Source organism: Cebus imitator, unplaced genomic scaffold (assembly GCF_001604975.1).
Source record: "Cebus imitator isolate Cc_AM_T3 unplaced genomic scaffold, Cebus_imitator-1.0 Scaffold192, whole genome shotgun sequence".
NCBI lineage: Eukaryota > Metazoa > Chordata > Mammalia > Primates > Cebidae > Cebus > Cebus imitator.
This window is the reverse complement of record NW_016107507.1, coordinates 2,627,922-2,641,127: the sequence shown is the minus strand read 5'-3', so window position 1 is coordinate 2,641,127 and position 13,206 is coordinate 2,627,922.

Genomic DNA, 13,206 nt, shown 5'->3' with positions numbered 1-13,206 from the left:
TTAAATATAAAGTAATGGATTTCAACATATAATTTGAAAATAGCCTGATTTTCTCACATTCTCAGGGCTTCCTCCTGGCCCAGGCGCATATATTTTTAAACAAAATACAATTAGTGATTTTGATAAAGGATGAAATAGTTGGCTTCCTTTTACTCTCCCATGTGAGCTGATGCTTGGTGACAGTTTCTATTCTCTGTGGACCTGTCTAACAATTCTGAGTAGGCAACTCTATATTGAAACGGGGTAGGAATCTAATTGTGCTCTTGTTAAAACATGCTGTAATGTCAGGCACCCTGAATTTTAATTCCCATGGTGGGTTCAGATAATCAGAAAATTTTCCAGCTGCAGTAGAACTTTGAAATATCATGTGACATTTTTACATCTGGTCATAATTTCATGCTTTGCATCTTTGATCAAAGTGTCACCTTAAATGAAGGCAAGGAGATAGGAAATGCTGCTGTGAAATCCACAATGTAACAGATTCACAGAAGTCTAAAGGTAAAATTCACATGCACTAACAGTATTCCTTCCCAAATTCACATGCTCAATTACGTTAGATAATTTCTATAGCTAACTATATTAAAAATTATCAAATATTATTTTATAACTTGATGCTATCACAGTAACTTCAAAGCAGGCCAGTTGCAGAAAAGGCATCAAACTAACAGACAAAAACAAATTATACACTGGAACATTCACACGAGGCATAAGAAAATACAGTTGTTGTGATAAATGATATATGACTAAGCACTCTCCAAGCTCCAACAGTTCCCTGACAATTCAACACCTGATGATCAAGCAGCAGGTATTGACTCCTTTCTGTAAAAGTGGTTTTTACTGGGAAACAATCAAGGGTTCATTTAAAAGGATGAAATAGGAAAGCCAAGGCATTTTAAAATGCTACAGTACTTAGTGGTGAGTAGGGAAGTCATTTGTTCTAAAATCTCCTTGGTTTGGAACTATTTTTACTGTAAAACTTCCAAACATTTGTGAATTAATGACACAGTCAAAAGTTAGATTTTTCAAATAGAGTTGGAAGGTACCTTATGCACAGGCAATGTAGTAAGTTCATTTTATAGTGAAGAAATTAAGACCTATAAAGGTAGAGATGTGATCAAATCTTCAAGCTGATAAATAACAAAGTAAATCTTTTATCTCAGATGTTTTGATAAACAGCTGTCCTAGTCTGTTTTGTGTGGCTATAACAAAATATCTGACACTGGGTAATTTATAAAGAACAGAACCTTATTCTGTCATAGTTCTGGAGGTTAGGAAGTTCAAGATCAAATCACCAATATCTGATGAGGACCCTCTTGTGGCATCCTCATACGGCAAGAGGTGGAATGGCAAGAGAGGAATGAGTCCTTACACACAGAAGCAGGAGAGATCCCATTCTCTCAAGCCCATTTTGTAGCAGCATTAATCCATTCATAAGCGTGTTGCCCTAATGACTTAAACACCTCCCAAAAAGTCCCACCTCCTAACACTATTGCGTTGCAGATTGAGATTCCAACACAAACATTTTAGTGGAGATAAAATGCATTCACACCATAACAAGAGCCCAACACACAAAACACACTAGGACAACTGTTTATCTTTTCTCTAAATATAATATACTACTTCCTTAAATTTTCTGTTTTTCTGTATTATCATTTTCACAGCAGGTTATTCCTATAAATAAGGACAGTCATGACAAGTAATTATTGCAAAGATAATTCACTCTTGGCCAGTTAATCTGCCCAAATGAACATGTTTGAATAAATTATTTTACAATTACTATTTTAACAGTTAATACATGAAATACTAGTCAAACAGTGCTGTGTTTAAATGAACTAGAAACTCTTTTCCTTTACTTCTACACGTTTTCTTACCTATTATAGTACAATAGCTACTCTATAACATAGTGTCTCAGAACAAAATCATGTTATTATATTTCATCATTTTATGGGTCAGAGATCTGATCAAAGCTGAGATGGGTGGTTCTTCTGATTCATCTAATATTTGATGGAGTCTGCTATGGTTTGAATATTGTCCCCTCCAAAACTCATGTTCAAACTTAATATCCAAAGTGGCAGTATTGAGAGGTGAGACCCTTAAGAGATTTTTGAGGGGTCTGTCCTTATGAATTAATTAGTCTATGGACTAATAAATTTATGGACTATGGGTTAACGGGTTATCATGGGAATGTGACTGGTGGCTTTATAAGAAAATGAAAAGAAACTTAAGCTAGGACACTCAGGGCCCTAGCCAAGTGATGATTTGTGCTGCCTCAGGACTCTGCAGAGTCCCCACCAGCAAGAATGCTGTCACTAGAGGTTGCCCCTCGACCTTGAACTTTGCCTCCATAACAGTAAAAAATAAATCGCTTTTCTGTGTAAATTACTCAGTTTCCGGTATTCTGTTATAAGCAACAGAAAATAATTTAAGATAGAAAACTGATGCTGAGAGGTGGTGTGTTGCTGATAATAAATACTTGAAAATCTGGAAGTGGCTTTGAAAGTGGGTAATGGGTAGAAGCTGGAAGAATTCAGAGGAGCAAGGTAGAAAAATCTAGATTCCGGTGAGGACTTAGAAGACCAGAAGACTAGGAAATATTTGGAATTCTTTAGATTAGTTAAGAGGTTGTGACTGGAAGGCAAATAGAAATGTGGACAGTAAAGACCATTGTGATGGAATTTCAGATGGAACTGGGAAATAAGGTATGAGAAGCTGAAGTAAGAGCCATCTTATACACTGGCGAAGAACTTGGCTGCATTGTGTGGAATGCAGTGCTTTATAGAAAGCAGAACTTGGGTGTAATGAATGAGAGTATCTGACTGAAGAATTACCTAAGCAGCAAAGCATTCAGGCTGCTCCATAGCTGCTTTTTTCTTTTTCTTTTTGAGACGGAGTCTTGCTCTTTCACCAGGCTGGAGTGTAGGGGCGCAATCTCGGCTCACTGCAGCCTCCACCTCTTGGGTTCAAGCGATTCTTCGGCCTCAGCCTCCCCAGTAGCTGGGACCACAGGCGTGTGCCACCATGCCCGGCTAATTTTTTTTGTATTTTTAGTAGCGACGGGGTTTCACCATGTTGGCCAAGATGGTCTCGATCTCTTGACCTCGTGATCCGCCCTCCTTGGCCTCCCAAAGTGCTGGGATTACAGGCGTGAGCCACTGCGCCAGGCCCATGGCTGCTTTTAACTGCTACATTAGATTGTGAGAGAGAAACACTGACTTAAGGAGAGAATTTATACTCGAAAAAGAAGCAAAGCAGAAAGCTTTGAAAAACTCAGCCTGACTTTATCATGTACAGCGTGAAAAATCATGTTCAGGACAGAAAGACAATGGTGTGGTCCAGAGACCTTTTGCTATGAAGATTTGTATAGAAAGAAAGGATCATCAAGAGAATGGAAGAAAAACCCTGAACATATTTCAGTCATCTTGCAGGCTGCCCCTCCATCACAGAACCTGAGGCGTAGGAAGGCAAAAGAGTTCCAGTGTACAGACAGAGGGTAACCACCATGAATGCTACCCAGGGTCCCATCAGACCTCTCCTCCCTGCATTTCAGTGCAGTACTCCTCAGCCCCCCGAAGGCGGCTCAAGGGGCCCCAGATGTGGCTCTACCTTTCCCTCCAATAGGTACAAGCTGTAAACCGTGGAGGCATCCACCTGGTGTCAATTCTGTAGGTCTACAGAATACAAGAGATGAATGTACAGCAGCTTCCATCTAGATTTCAAAGGATGTGTTGAATATCTCATGGGCTCAGGGAGAGACTTGTAGCAAAGACTGAAACCACCACGGAGAGCCCCTAGTACAGCAATGCCATACAGAACTATGGGGTAAAAACTACTACAGTCCCCACAAAGTCAGTGCCTTGTGGAGCCATGGGTTTGGGACTAGTATTGAGGCCCCTAGATTGTAAAGCTACCAGCAGGCAGCAACAGCCTGGGAGAGCTGAAGCATGGGCTACACCTAGAAAAGCCATGGGAGAGGGATGGCCCAAAGTCTTGGTCACAGGATGCGGGACAGGGAATGGAGAGACATTACTTTCCTGTTTTAAAATTTAATGTCTATCCTCCTGGGTTTTGAACTTGCTTGGGGACTGCTACCTCTTTCTTTCAGCTGAGAAAGAAAAGTGACTCAGAGCAGTCTAAGGAATGTGAGGCTCAGAGAGACTTGAGTGTGGGATTTTAATCACCTCCCTTTCATGCTTGGGGGGTAATTATTTAAAGGCATTTTGTTTTTTCTTTCCTTCTCTGTGGTTTCTAGACTAGCTGATACATTATCCAGCCTGCATTCCTCAATGTTGGCCCAAATAAACTCTCTACTTATGTTAATTTTACCTCAGTTTCTTCCTTTAGGTCCAAATGGCCTATTTGTCACTTTTCAAATGGGAATGTGCATACTATGTCTGTCTCTCCATTGCATTTTACAAGTAGATAACTGATTTCACTTAAGAAGTAGATAACTGTTTTCATTTAAGAGATGGGAATTTGGATTTTGGAGTTTTGAGGTAATATTAGAATGAGTAAAGTCTTTGGGGGATATGGAGATAGAATAGATGCATTTGTATCTGAGAATATGAGTTTTGGGGGGCTATGAGCAGAATGCTATGATTCAAATATTTGCCTACTTCAAAAGTCATGTTAAAAACTCATCCCCAATGGGGCATTACTGAGAGACGGGGTTTTAAAAGGTGATTGAGCCATAAAGGATTCTGCTCTTTTAAATGTTTGAATTCATTCATGAACTAATGGATTCGTGATTAGCCCCTTCATGATGTGATTTCTTGAGCTGATTCAGTCTGCAGAGAATCCCCACCAGAGAGAAGTCCCTCATCAGTTGTAGTTATTTGATCTTGGATTTTTCAGCCTCCATAACTGTGAGATATTCCTTTTCTTTATTTTCTAAAATGGCCTACTTTCAGGTATTCTGTTATAAGTAACAGAAAATAAAGACAAGGTCATTTTGTGGTATTTAGCTGGTGAATGGTAAGTGTAGAGAGTGTAAGACAACTTCACCCACATGGCTTATTTCTTGACATGGATAGCTGGAAGTTTGGACTCAGCTCAGTCATTTTCTTTCTCCACTGAGCTTCAAGGATTTTCCATGTGGACTCTCCAACAAGCTCACCAGACTTCTAACATGGTGCCATGTTAGAAGACAGGTGGAATCTCTCTGTTCTGTTAAAGGCTAAGACCAGGACAAGTATAATATTGCTTCTACCATGCTCTATTTGTTAAGGTAGTAGGGGAAATAACCTCTAATCCTTCATGGGAAGTGCCAGGACATTTGAGCCATCCTTAATCTTCCACAATACATTATCAGTAAAAACGTTAATTGAATTTATTCTTCTGATTTAAACTTTTTATCTTTTCTTGAAAAATGTTTAATAGGAATGTATATTGATGCTAAAATATATCTAAGTAGATATGTTGAAATACAACCAAACTTTCTTTTTTATATTATTAAAACTATCAGACACACTTTATTTATACTTATGTAAAAGAAGATGGAAAATTATGATAGCCTGGTAACCACTTTAAAAGACCAAAAGCTACTTAAATTTTTTATTTATTTATTTTTGGAATATCAAGAGTTTTAGCTACTGGCAGAAATGTTCATAAAATTTATTGTCAAAGGAAATATATATATTTAAAAGAAATCATAACTATGGGGCACTATGATAAACTATTCTAGCCATGCTTCATGATTACTTATAATTATCAAAACTTATTAAATCGTTTTAAACAAATAATGATATTTACATTTTAGAATTTATATTTGAGAGGTCATTTTTTAAAATGGAATAAATGGCCAGAATCCCAACACAATCTTTTATAAATAATGTAAAAATTATACTTATGTTTGAAAGCTAGTTTCAATTTGCTTAGTAATCAAGTAGATTTTTTTTTAAACTCAGCTTTGTTATAAAACATAACAAAGAGAAGCACATTGAGTATGAACAAAGAAAAGCTTTTATGTTCACAAAACTTGCTTTCTTCATAGTCTTGAATTATACCTAATTTCAGGCTTAAAAAGATTCCCAGTTGTGGTTTTACACTTTTCTTGTTCAAATAATAGCTTATATTCTTCCTTGGAGGCAAAATAAGCCTCGGCTTCTTTATTTCTCTCTCCAAAATGCCTTGCCTCAGAGAGGAAGAAGGGAAACAGCATACAGAGCCTATTGTAGGTATCAGGCTCCATGAATGTAATGTCTGCACCATCTAATTTAATGTTCTAATCCACTGACTTGTTTTTAAAGTAAAGAATGAAAGTATGGATGCTCAGGAAATTATTAAGTGATACATGGTTATACTGCAGGGGGTTGGTATCACTGCAATTCAATTTCAAGTAAATTTGATCTTTAAAGACCTTTTTTCCCTGCATTTCTTAACCTTACCAAATTTTTAAGTGATTTTCTGAATAAACTGTAGGTAGTGTCAATACCTTGTCATGATGAAACTAACAGAAAAGGAGAAAAAAAAAAAAACAGAAGTACTATTAATAAGCCAATGCTGGATTGATTGATAGACATGTTTCTACCACTGGCATATAACATATTTAATTGTTTCAACAGTACCAAAGCAAATGTAATAATATGGATTTTTACAAATGAAAACAATGCGATCCAAGTTGGGAGAATGATAGTTAAGCTCAGGAAGGTATGCCTCCAACACCATATTTTTCACATCATAGAATTGAGGAGTAATCCCGGGTGTGATCGTACGTATGCCACAATCTCCACTTCACCATAAAAATTACTAACTGGATTTGAGCACACTTGAAAAGTTCATGATTCTATTATCTATATATAAAATTGGAATTAACATATGGATTTTCTTTATACTTATTTTGTAGAGCGTTTGATGATATATGAGGTAGAATAGAACATTACTGCAAACATTTAAGTCACAATGTGAATTCACTTTTCAAATAGATAAATTTTAATTTAATGGCTGTTTAATAAAATATGTATGTAGATATTTTTATAACATCTCAAACTCAGATTGAAGTAAAAGAGATTATGCTGTGACAGTTCTCTGACAGAAGAGAATCCTGGAAGTAGCTGTAGCCAAAATCATATTTTCTCATGGAAGGATGTGAAACCACCAAAAATCCAAATAATATTAAGAAAAAACAGGTGATTACCAAGGCTAATCAGAATTTCTAAGCACTCAGATAAATGTAAGACTATAAGAGGACTACACTTTCTGTTACTTAAAGCACCAATAGCTGCATATTACACCGGAACGGTTTTAAAACTAGAATGGCAATATTAGTGTCAGTAACAAGCAGAACTCTCCTTGACTTTCCTTTCTGCAAAGTAAAAAATAATAAAATTTAAGAAATCCTCCTTCTAAGTAGTTGCTTTGAAACCTCATGATTAGATGGGACTTAATCTGATATCAAATCAGACAGAGAGAAAAAGAATCATTTCATGTACTATTTGTACAAAATTCAAACTTCAAGAAGAGTAGTGGAATACTTTCCTTTTATGAAATGTATTTTGTTAAATTCCTGTGTTTATAAAATCATGAGGCAGAAGTCAGATGAAATATAATACTATGTTGCCTCATATTTGGAAAGAAAGATATTACATAAAAATACATAATATTGAATGAAAAATGTATATAAAAAGAATAGTATTACATTCAGCATTGACTGATTTTGTTGAATTACTCTAGTTTTTTATTAACATATATACATTGTCCATGAAAAACAACCATTTTGCTATATTTTAAGCTCTCAAGTTTTAAAATACACACACATATTTTGCCCCCAGATAATCAGACCCAAACACATGAAAAATAAGTAGACCTACCTTCTCCATTAAGGTAGTCACTAGTATTGTGGTTATTTAAATGTAATATAAATTAACTGAAATTAAATAACATTAAAATTTTAGTTTTTCAATCACACTAGCTCCATTTCAAAGGCTCAAAGCTACCACATTGTGCAGCTATAGAATGTTTCCAGCAGAGCAGAAAGTTCTTAGGACAGCACTGCTCTAGATAAGTGCTCTGACTGAAATTAAGCTTATATTATGGAGAATATATTAAAGGCTATCTAATTACTAAGTCTTATATCCTTCAATAATATAAAAAGATTATTGATATTCTCAGTTGTTACTTTATACAAATACACAAGTAAAATATAAACCATGTTTTTCTTGATTCATTAAGAATTAAACAGACAAAGGCTAATAGTAAACTAGCATATGAAAATAAGCACAATGATCGATTGCTGGCAAGATGGCTGAATACAAACAGCTCTGGTGTGCAATTCCCAGCGAGAGCAATGCAGAAGGAGAGCTATATCTGCATTTCCAACTGAGGTACCTGGCTCATCTCATTGGCACTGGTTGACAGTGGGTGCAGGCAAGGAGGACAAACTGAAGCAGGGTGGGGCATCGCCTCACCCAGGAAGCACAAAGGGCAGGGGAACTCCCTCTCCCAGTCAAGGGAAGCCATTGGGGACTATTCTCGACACTCTGGCCCAGATACTGTGCTTTTCCCACGGTCTTCACAACCCTCAAGTCCAAGAGATTCTCTTCAGTGCCTACAACCCCAGGGACCCAGGTTTCCAGCACAAAACTAGGCAGCCGTTTGGGAAGACAACAAGCTAACTGTAGCATTTTCTTTTCTTTTTTTTTTTTTTTCCATATACCAGTGGTGTCTAGAATGATGGTGAGACAGAACTGTTCACTCCATCTGAAAATGGGGGCTGAAGCCAGGGAGCCAAGTGATCTGGCTTGGCAGCTTCCACTCCCATGAAGACCAGCAAGCTAAGACCCACTGGCCTGAAATTCTCGCAGCCACCACAGTAGTCAGAGCTCAACCTAGGACTTTCAAGCTTGGTGCAGGGAGGTGTGTCAACCATTGCGGAGGCTCAGATAGGCTGTTTTAACCTTGTCTGTATAAATGAAGTTGCCAGGAAATCCAAACAGGGAGAGCCCACAGCAGCCAAGCAAGGCCTCTGCTGGCAGACTAGGTCACTAGACTCCCTCCTCAATGGGCAAGGCATCTCTGAAAAAAGGCAGCAGCCTGTCAGGGACTTATGAATAAAGTCCCTACCTTCCTGGGAAAAGGTGCGGTTGTGGATCTGCTTCAGCAGACTTAAACGTCCCTGCCTGGCAGCTCTGAAGACAGCAGTGGATTACCCAGCACAGCATTCAAGCTCTGATATGGGACAGACTGCCTCAAGTGGATCCCTGACTACCGTGTATCCTGACTGGGGAACACCTCAAGCAGGGGCCAACAGACACCTCATATAGGAGAGCACTGGCTGGCATCTAGTGGGTAGTCTTCCGGGACAAAGTTACCAGAGGAAGGAACAGGTAGCAATCTTTGCTGTTCTGTAGCCTCTGCTGGTGATTCTGAGGCAAAGAGAGTCTGGAGTAGACCTACAGCAAACTCCAGCACACCTGCAGCAGAGGGTCCTGACAGTCAGAAGGAAAATTTACAAACAGAAAGAAATAGTTTAAAGATCAACAGAAAGGATGTCCACTCAGAGACCCCATCCGAAGGTCACCAGCCTCAAAAACCAAGGGTAGATAAATCCATGAAGATAGGAAGAAACCGGTGCAAAAAGACTAAAAATTCCAAAAACTAGAATGCCTCATCTCATCCAAGGGAATCACAATGCCTCAGCAGCACAGAAACAAAACTGGACAGAGAATGAGTCTGACAAATTGACAGAAGCAGGCTTCAGAAGGTGAGTAATAACAAACTTGTCTAAGCTAAAGGAGTGTGTTCTAACATGATGCAAGGAAGCTAAGAACCTTGAAAAAAAAAAGCTAAGAACAAAAATGCTATCTAGAATAACCAGTGTACAGAAGAACATAAACAACATGCTGGGGCTGAAAACAGCATAAGAACTTCTTGAAGCATACACTAGTTTCAATGTCAAATAAATCAAGCAGAAGAAAGAATATCAAAGAGACTGAAGATCAACTCAATAAAACAAAGTGGTAAGACAAGATTAGAGAAAAAAGAGTGAAAAGAAATTGAACAAAGCCTCCAAGAAATATGGGATTATGTGAAAAGACCAAATTTTTGATTGATCGGTGTACCTGAAAGTGATGGGGAGAATGAAACCAAGGTGGAAAACATTCTTGAGGACATTATCCAGGAGAACTTCCCCAACCTAGCAAGGCAGGCCAACATTCAAATCCAGGAAATACAGAGAACACCACAAAAATACTCATCAAAAAGAGGAACCCCATGACACGTAATTGCCAGATTTCACCAGGGTGAAATGAAGGGAAAAATACTAAAAGCAGCCATAGAGAAAGGTCGTCATCCACAAAGGGAAGCCCCGTCAGACTCAAACCAGATCTCTTGGCAGAAACCCTATAAGCCAGAAGACAGTGGAGGTCAATATTCAACATCCTTAAAGAAAATAATTTTCAATCCAGAATTTCATAGCCAGCCAAACTAAGCTTTATAAGTGAAGGAAAAATAAAATCTTTTATGGACAAGCAACTGCTGAGAGATTTTGCCACCAAAAATCCTGCCTTACACGAGCTCCTGAAGGAAGGACTAAATGTGGAAAGGAACAACCAGAGCAGCCACTGTGAAAACATATCAACTTGTGAAGACCATCCAGGCTATAAAGAAACTGCATCAACTAACAGGAAAAACAACCAACTGGCATCATAATGGCAAAATCAAATTCACACATAACAATATTAACCTTAAATGTAAATGGGCTAAATGACCCAATTAAAAGACACAGACTGGCAAATTGGATAAAGGGTTAAGACCCATTAGTGTGCTGTATTCAGGAGACCCATCTCACGTGCAAAGTCACACATAGGCTCAAAATAAAGGGACAGAGGAAGATTTACCAAGCAAATGGAAAGTAAAAAAAAAAAAAANAAAGGGTTGCAATCCAAGTCTCTGATAAAATAGACTTTAAACCAACAAAGATCAAAAAAGAAAAAGAAGGACCTTACATAATGGTAAAGGGATCAATGCAACAAGAAGAGTTAACTATCCTGAACATATATGCACCAAATCCAGATCACCCAGATACATAAAACAAGTTCTTAAAGGCCTACAAAGAGTCTTAGACTCATCCACAATAACAGTGGGAGACTTTAACACCCTACTGTCATTATTATACAGATCAACAAGCCAGAACATTAACAAGGATATCCAGGAGTTGAACTCAGATCTGGACCAAGTAGACCTAATAGACATCTACAGAACTCTCCATCCCAAATCCACATAATATACATTCTTCTTAGCACCACATCACACTTATTCTAAAATTGACCATATAATCAGAAGCAAAACACTCCTCAGCAAATGCAAAAGAACAGAAATCATAACAAAGTCTCTCAGACCACAGTGCAATCAAATTAGAACTCAGGTTTAAGAAACTCACTGAGCATCGCCCAACTACACTGAAACTGAACAATCTGTTCCTGAATGACTACTAGATAAATAATGAAATGAAGGCAGAAATAAAGATGTTCTTTGGAGCCAACAAGAACAGACACAATGTACCAGAATGTCTAGGACACATTTAAAGCAGTGAGTAGAGGGAAATTTATAGCACTAAATGCCCACATGAGAAGGGAGGAAAGATCTGAAATTGACACCCTAATGTCATGATTAAAAGAACTGGAGGAGCAAGAACACATGGCTGGAAACCATCATTCTTAGCAAACTGACACAAGAACAGAAAACCAAACACTGTATGTTCTCACTCATCAGTGCATGCTGAATAATGAGAACACACGGACACAGGAAAGGGAACATCACACACCAAGGCCTACTGGGGGTTTGGGGTCTAGGGGAGGAATAGCATTAGGAGAAATACCTATTGTAGATCACAGGACGATGGATGCTACAAACTACCGTGGCACATGTATACCTATGTAACAAATCTGCACGTTCTGCACATGTACCCCCAAACTTAAAGTATAATAAAAAAGAGAAAATACAACATAATTCATAACTAAATACAAGACAATTGAGGCATAATGATGACTTTTCTCAGTCTTTAAGATTAGCCAAACAAAAATTTTGCCCTCTTTATACATGGCTGTTACAAATGTGCATTTATCAAGTTATCTGATAATATATTTTATAGTTAAAAAATACATTTCTGACTCACTTTTATGGATCTATCCAACAGAAATTAAGACTGCTACAGAATATTATTTAGAATATTTTATAATGGTAAAATATTAAAAATTGTATAAATGTATATTAATACAGAACTAGTTGAATAACTTATGGTACTCTCATCATATGAAAGTTATCAAGTTATTTTATGTGTTAGATTTTCCAGCTTTCATCTGTAGAGATTACACAAAGTACACAAAAACAATATTTGACCTTTAAGTAAAAAGTAAGTGAAAGAACAATTGCAGAAGAAAATGTGCATACGAAGAATAACTAGGAAAAACAAGAAAAATTATCAAATTTAATACCAAAAGTTAACCCTTTTATAGTCACATAGTTTATGTGAGCATGGACAAAATTGTAGAAAATTACATACTGGGCTCTGTAATGTTACTTGTGAGAGTTATGAAGAGTTAACAGGAAAATTATTTTGTCTTTATTCTTGCATTGCTTCTATTCTTCCAAAGAGTATGTATCACTTTGTAATTTTAAGATATTTAATTTAAAATAATTCACTGTGCATCTCCTATAAATAAGGCTCACTTTGTAACTCAGGGATGCAGTCTAATATTAATAAATTACACTTAAATGGGACTTCATAATTTATAATGTACTTATATATATATTTGATCCTTACAAGTATCCTGTCAGGGCAGTTGGGCAGAAAAGGTTTCCTTTTACAAGTTCACCCAGTTAATAAGTGGTAATGCTAGAATTAACACCCAGGTATCCTGGGTTTTTGTTTTATCCTTTTTCCAGTATCATATTTCCTCACAAATAAAGACCCTATTTTCAACCCCAAACAAATTACATAGGTGAAAAAATTAGTGACTTACAAAGGTGACATATCTATTCTTTCCATTTTCAGATCTTTTAAAATATTTGTCAGCATCACTATTTCTCGAAACTAAAATTCCATTAAAAATACTTTAGGTAAAATTGTTTGTAATTAGGATTAAGAATGCATTTGCGGCCGGGCGCGGTGGCTCAAGCCTGTTCCCAGCACTGTGGGAGGCCGAGGCGGGTAGATCACGAGTTCAAGAAATGGAGACCATCCTGGTCAACATGGTGAAACCCCGTCTCTAC